Raw genomic sequence first — 8,274 nt, 5'->3', positions numbered from 1 at the left:
CACAATCTGATAAAGTTAAAATATGAGTGCATTTACTGAGTTCTTTTAGATATAGTTGATAAACGACAAAGGTAGTAACTATGACATTGTTTAAAGATTTGTTTTACCGTTTGTTCAGTTGATTGCAGATTAAAGTTAGCAGTCAGTGTCGTAGTGTTCAAAGGGAAAAGTGTACTGTGCTGCATGAACAAGACTCTCATTCTGAAACAATTTTGAATTGTGGTACCAGTTGCTAACATCCCTGGTTTTGCCCAAACTCTGGGCCAACCCAACGGATTAAAAAACTGAAGAGAGCCACAGGTAGAAAAGAATTTCAGAATGAGACATGTTCATCAGCAGAGTCTTGATGATGCAGGGAGCTGATATAACATCATGATAACAAAATGGATCAACATAATATGACAAATTTGAAATGTGAGTACATTTACTAAATACTTTTAAATAATTATGAACAAGATTATCAGTTGCAGTATTGTTAAAGATTTGCTTTGTGACCCTTCGTTCAATTTATTTCAGATTACATTTAGAAACCAGTATCGTGGTGGTCAGCAAGAAAAATGCATTTCCCTGTATGAATTAGACTCTCATTCTGAAACTTATTGAATTGTGGTACCAGTTGCTAACATCCCAGGTTTTGCCCAAACTCTGGGCAAACCCTACGGATTAAAAAACCGATTTGAGCCATATGTTAGGAAAGAATTCGATAAAGTTGATTGCAGATTAAAGTTAGCAGTCAGTGTCGTGGTGTTGAAAGGGAAAAGTGTACTTTGCTGCATGAACAAGACTCTCATTCTGAAACAATTTTGAATTGTGGTACCAGTTGCTAACATCCCTGGTTTTGCCCAAACTCTGGGCCAACCCAACGGATTAAAAAACTGAAGAGAACCACAGGTAGAAAAGAATTTCAGAATGAGGCATGTTCATCAGCAGAGTATTGATGATGCAGGGAGCTGATATAACATGATAACAAAATGGATCAACATAATATGACAAATTTGAAATGTGAGTACATTTACTAAGTACTTTTAAATAATTATGAACAAGATTATCAGTTGTAGTATTGTTAAAGATTTGATTTGTGACCCTTCGTTCAATTTATTTCAGATTACATTTAGAAACCAGTGTCGTGGTGGTCAACAAAAAAAATGTATTTTCCTGTATGAACAAGACTCTCATTCTGAAACCTTATTAAATTTTGGTACCAGTTGCTAACATCCCAGGTTTTGCCCAAACTCTGGGCAAACCCAACGGATTAAAAAACTGATTTGAGCCATATGTTAGGAAAGAATTCTAGAATGAGACTTGTTCATCATAGTATGGATGATTGCAGATTAATGTTAGCAGTCATTGTGGTGGTTTTTCAAAGGAAAAAGTGTACTTTGCTGCATGAACAAGACTCTCATTCTGAAAAAATTTTGAATTGTGGTACCAGTTGCTAACATCCCTGGTTTTGTCCAAACTCTGGGCCAACCCAACGGATTAAAAAACTGATTTGAGCCATATGTTAGGAAAGAATTCTAAAATGAGACATGTTCATCAGCAGAGTATGGATGATGCAGTGAGCTGAAATTCCACGGTGACAACAAAATGGATTAACACTGATAAAGTTAAAATGTGAGTACATTTACTATGTTCTTTAAGATATAGTTGAAAGGCGACAAAGGTAGTAACTATGACATTGTTAAAGATTTGTATTATCATTTGTTCAGTTGATTGCAGATTAAAGTTAGCAGTCAGTGTCGTGGTGTTCAAAGGGAAAAGTGTACTTTGCTGCATGAACAAGACTCTCATTCTGAAACAATTTTGAATTGTGGTACCAGTTGCTAACATCCCTGGTTTTGCCCAAACTCTGGGCCAACCCAACGGATTAAAAAACTGAAGAGAGCCACAGGTAAAAAAGAATTTCAGAATGAGACATGTTCATCAGCAGAGTCTTGATGATGCAGGGAGCTGATATACCATCATGATAACAAAATGGATCAACATAATATGACAAATTTGAAATGTGAGTACATTTACTAAGTACTTTTAAATAATTATGAACAAGATTATCAATTGGGATATTGTTAAAGATTTGCTTTGTGGCCCTTCGTTCAATTTATTTCAGATTACATTTAGAAACCAGTGTCGTGGTGTTCAACAATAAAAATGTATTTTCCTGTATGAATATGACTCTCATTCTGAAACTTATTGAATTGTGGTACCAGTTGCTAACATCCCAGGTTTTGCCCAAACTCTGGGCAAACCCAACGGATTAAAAACTGAAGAGAGCCATATGTTAGGAAAGAATTCTAAAATGAGACATGTTCATCAGCAGAGTATGGATGATGCAGTGAGCTGAAGTTCCACGGTGACAACAAAATGGATTAACACTGATAAAGTTTAAATGTGAGTACATTTACTATGTTCTTTTAGATATAGTTGAAAGGCGACAATGGTAGTAACTATGACATTGATAAAGATTTGTATTATCATTTGTTCAGTTGATTGCAGATTAAAGTTTGCAGTCAGTGTCGTGGTGTTCAAAGGGAAAAGTGTACTTTGCTGCATGAACAAGACTCTCATTCTGAAACAATTTTGAATTGTGGTACCAGTTGCTAACATCCCTGGTTTTACCCAAGCTCTGGGCCAACCAACGGATTAAAAAACTGAAGAGAGCCACAGGTAGAAAAGAATTTCAGAATGAGGCATGTTCATCAGCAGAGTCTTGATGATGCAGGGAGCTGATATACCATCATGATAACAAAATGGATCAACATAATATGACAAATTTGAAATGTGAGTACATTTACTAAGTACTTTTAAATAATTATGAACAAGATTATCAGTTGCACTATTGTTAAAGATTTGATTTGTGACCCTTCGTTCAATTTATTTCAGATTACATTTAGAAACCAGTGTCGTGGTGTTCAACAAGAAAAATGTATTTTCCTGTATGAATAAGACTCTCATTCTGAAACTTATTGAATTGTGGTACCAGTTGCTAACATCCCTGGTTTTGCCCAAACTCTGGGCAAACCCTACGGATTAAAAAACTGATTTGAGCCATATGTTAGGAAAGAATTCGATAAAGTTGATTGCAGATTAAAGTTAGCAGTCAGTGTCGTGGTGTTCAAAGGGAAAAATGTACTTTGCTGCATGAACAAGACTCTCATTCTGAAACAATTTTGAATTGTGGTACCAGTTGCTAACATCCCTGGTTTTGCCCAAACTCTGGGCCAACCCAACGGATTAAAAAACTGAAGAGAGCCACAGGAAGAAAAGAATTTCAGAATGAGGCATGTTCATCAGCAGAGTCTTAATGATGCAGGGAGCTGATATAACATGATAACAAAATGGATCAACATAATATGACAAATTTGAAATGTGAGTACATTTACTAAGTACTTTTAATTAATTATGAACAAGATTATCAGTTGTAGTATTGTTAAAGATTTGATTTGTGAGCCTTCGTTCAATTTATTTCAGATTACGTTTAGAAACCAGTGTCGTGGTGGTCAACAAGAAAAATGTATTTTCCTGTATGAATAAGACTCTCATTCTGAAACTTAATGAATTGTGGTACCAGTTGCTAACATCCCAGGTTTTGCCCAAACTCTGGGCAAACCCTACGGATTAAAAAACCGATTTGAGCCATATGTTAGGAAAGAATTCGATAAAGTTGATTGCAGATTAAAGTTAGCAATCAGTGTCGTGGTGTTCAAAGGGAAAAGTGTACTTTGCTGCATGAACAAGACTCTCATTCTGAAACAATTTTGAATTGTGGTACCAGTTGCTAACATCCCTGGTTTTGCCCAAACTGTGGGCCAACCCAACGGATTAAAAAACTGATTTGAGCCATATGTTAGGAAAGAATTCTAGAATGAGACTTGTTCATCATAGTATGGATGATTGCAGATTAATGTTAGCAGTCATTGTGGTGGTTTTTCAAAGGAAAAAGTGTACTTTGCTGCATGAACAAGACTCTCATTCTGAAACAATTTTGAATTGTGGTACCAGTTGCTAACATCCCTGGTTTTGTCCAAACTCTGGGCCAACCCAACGGATTAAAAAACTGATTTGAGCCATATGTTAGGAAAGAATTCTAAAATGAGACATGTTCATCAGCAGAGTATGGATGATGCAGTGAGCTGAAGTTCCACGGTGACAACAAAATGGATTAACACTGATAAAGTTAAAATGTGAGTACATTTACTATGTTTTTTTAGATATAGTTGAAAGGCGACAAAGGTAGTAATTATGATTTTGATAAAGATTTGTATTATCATTTGTTCAGTTAATTGCAGATTAAAGTTAGCAGTGTCGTGGTGTTCAAAGGGGAAAGTGTACTTTGCTGCATGAACAAGACTCTCATTCTGAAACAATTTTGAATTGTGGTACCAGTTGCTAACATCCCTGGTTTTGCCCAAACTCTGGGCCAACCCAACGGATTAAAAAACTGAAGAGAGCCACATGTAGAAAAGAATATCAGAATGAGACGTGTTCATCAGCAGAGTCTTGATGATGCAGGGAGCATCATGATAACAAAATGGATCAACATAATATGACAAATTTGAAATGTGAGTACATTTATTAAGTACTTTTAAGTAATTATGAACAAGATTATCAATTGGGATATTGTTAAAGATTTGCTTTGTGACCCTTCGTTCAATTTATATCAGATTACATTTAGAAACCAGTGTCGTGGTTGTCAACATGAAAAATGTATTTTCCTGTATGAATATGACTCTCATTCTGAAACTTATTGAATTGTGGTACCAGTTGCTAACATCCCTGGTTTTGCCCAAACTCTGGGCAAACCCTACGGATTAAAAAACTGATTTGAGCCATATGTTAGGAAAGAATTCGATAAAGTTGATTGCAGATTAAAGTTAGCAGTCAGTGTCGTGGTGTTCAGAGGGAAAAGTGTACTTTGCTGCATGAACAAGACTCTCATTCTGAAACAATTTTGAATTGTGGTACCAGTTGCTTACATCCCTGGTTTTGCCCATACTCTGGGCCAACCCAATTAAAAAACTGATTTGAGCCATATGTTAGGAAAGAATTGTAAAATGAGACATGTTCATCAGCAGAGTATGGATGATGCAGTGAGCTGAAGTTCCACGGTGACAACAAAATGGATTAACACTGATAAAGTTAAAATGTGAGTACAATTACTATGTTCTTTTAGATATAGTTGAAAGGCGACAAAGGTAGTAACTATGACATTGTTAAAGATTTCTATTATCATTTGTTCAGTTGATTGCAGATTAAAGTTAGCAGTCAGTGTCGTGGTGTTCAAAGGGAAAAGTGTACTTTGCTGCATGAACAAGACTCTCATTCTGAAACAATTTTGAATTGTGGTACCAGTTGCTAACATCCCTGGTTTTGCCCAAACTCTGGGCCAACCCAACGGATTAAAAAACTAAAGAGAGCCACAGGTAGAAGAGAATTTCAGAATGAGGCATGTTCATCAGCAGAGTCTTGATGATGCTGGGAGCTGATATAACATCATGATAACAAAATGGATCAACATAATATGACAAATTTGAAATGTGAGTACATTTACTAAGTACTTTTAAATAATTATGAACAAGATTATCAATTGTGATGTTGTTAAAGAATTGCTTTGTGACCCTTCGTTCAATTTATTTCAGATTACATTTAGAAACCAGTGTCGTGGTGGTCAACAAGAAAAATGTATTTTCCTGTATGAATATGACTCTCATTCTGAAACTTATTGAATTGTGGTACCAGTTGCTAACATCCCAGGTTTTGCCCAAACTCTGGGCAAACCCTACGGATTAAAAAACTAATTTGAGCCATATGTTAGGAAAGAATTCTATAAAGTTGATTGCAGATTAAAGTTAGCAGTCAGTGTCGTGGTGTTCAAAGGGAAAAGTGTACTTTGCTGCATGAACAAGACTCTCATTCTGAAACAATTTTGAATTGTTGTACCAGTTGCTAAAATCACTGGTTTTGCCCAAACTCTGGGCCAACCCAACGGATTAAAAAACTGAAGAGAGCCACAGGTAGAAGAGAATTTCAGAATGAGGCATGTTCATCAGCAGAGTCTTGATGATGCAGGGAGCTGATATAACATCATGATAACGAAATGGATCAACATAATATGACAAATTTGAAATGTGAGTACATTTACTAAGTACTTTTAAATAATTATGAACAAGATTATCAGTTGCAGTATTGTTAAAGATTTGATTTGTGAGCCTTCGTTCAATTTATTTCAGATTACATTTAGAAACCAGTGTCATGGTGGTCAACAAGAAAAATGTATTTTCCGGTATGAACAAGACTCTCATTCTGAAACCTTATGAAATTTTGGTACCAGTTGCTAACATCCCTGGTTTTGCCCAAACTCTGGGCAAACCCAACGGATTAAAAAACTGATTTGAGCCATATGTTAGGAAAGAATTCTAGAATGAGACTTGTTCATCATAGTATGGATGATTGCAGATTAATGTTAGCAGTCATTGTGGTGGTTTTTCAAAGGAAAAAGTGTACTTTGTTGCATGAACAAGACTCTCATTCTGAAACAATTTTGAATTGTGGTACCAGTTGCTAACATCCCTGGTTTTGTTCAAACTCTGGGCCAACCCAACGGATTAAAACACTGATCTGAGTAATATGTTAGGAAAGAATTCTAAAATGAGACATGTTCATCAGCAGAGTATGGATGATGCAGTGAGCTGAAGTTCCACGGTGACAACAAAATGGATTAACACTGATAAAGTTAAAATGTGAGTACATTTACTATGTTCTTTAAGATATAGTTGAAAGGCGACAAAGGTAGTAACTATGACATTGTTAAAGATTTGTATTATCATTTGTTCAGTTGATTGCAGATTAAAGTTAGCAGTCAGTGTCGTGGTGTTCAAAGGAAAAAGTGTACTTTGCTGCATGAACAAGATTCTCATTCTGAAACAATTTTGAATTGTGGTACCAGTTGCTAACATCCCTGGTTTTGCCCAAACTCTGGGCCAACCCAACGGATTAAAAAAACTGAAGAGAGCCACAGGTAGAAAAGAATTTCAGAATGAGACATGTTCATCAACAGAGTCTTGATGATGCAGGGAGCTGATATACCATCATGATAACAAAATGGATCAACATAATATGACAAATTTGAAATGTGAGTACATTTACTAAGTACTTTTAAATAATTATGAACAAGATTATGAGTTGTAATATTGTTAAAGATTTGATTTGTGACCCTTCGTTCAATTTATTTCAGATTACATTTAGAAACCAGTGTCGTGGTAAACAAGAAAAATGTAATTTCCTGTATGAACAAGACTCTCATTTTGAAAACTTATTAAATTGTGGTACCAGTTGCTAACATCCCTGGTTTTGCCCAAACTGTGGGCCAACCCTACGGATTAAAAAACTGATTTGAGCCATATGTTAGGAAAGAATTCTAGAATGAGACTTGTTCATCATAGTATGGATGATTGCAGATTAAATTTAGCAGTCATTGTGGTGGTTTTTCAAAGGGAAAAGTGTATCTTGCTGCATGAACAAAACTCTCATTCTGAAACAATTTTGAATTGTGGTACCAGTTGCTAACATCCCTGGTTTTGCCCAAACTGTGGGCCAACCCAACGGATTAAAAAACTGATTTGAGCCATATGTTAGGAAAAATTCTAGAATGAGACTTGTTCATCATAGTATGAATGATGCAGTGAGCTGCAGTACCACGGTGACAACAAAATGGTTTAACACTGATGAAGTTAAAATATGAGTACATTTACTAAGTTCTTTTAGATATAGTTGATAGACGACAAAGGTAGTAACTATGACATTGTTTAAGATTTGTTTTATCATTTGTTCAGTTGATTGCAGATTAAAGTTAGCAGTCAGTGTCCTGGTTTTCAAAGGAAAAAGTGTACTTGCTGCATGAACAAGACTCTCATTCTGAAACAATTTTGAATTGTGGTACCAGTTGCTAACATCCCTGGTTTTGCCCAAACTCTGGGCCAATCCAACGGATTAAAAAACTGATTTGAGCCACATGCTAGGAAAGAATTCTAGAATGGGACTTGTTCATCATAGTATGGATGATGCAGTGAGCTGAAGTTACACGGTCACAACAAAATGGATCAACACAGTCTGACAAAGTTAAAATGTGAGTACATTTACTATGTTCTTTTAGATATAGTTGATAGACGACAATGGTAGTAACTATGACATTGTTAAAGATTTGTTTTATCATTTGTTCAGCTGGTTGCAGATTAAAGTTAGCAGTCAGTGTCGGGGTGTTCAAAGGGAAAAGTGTAC

Source organism: Crassostrea angulata, chromosome 6 (assembly GCF_025612915.1).
Source record: "Crassostrea angulata isolate pt1a10 chromosome 6, ASM2561291v2, whole genome shotgun sequence".
NCBI lineage: Eukaryota > Metazoa > Mollusca > Bivalvia > Ostreida > Ostreidae > Magallana > Magallana angulata.
Note: the sequence above shows the minus strand (reverse complement) of the source record.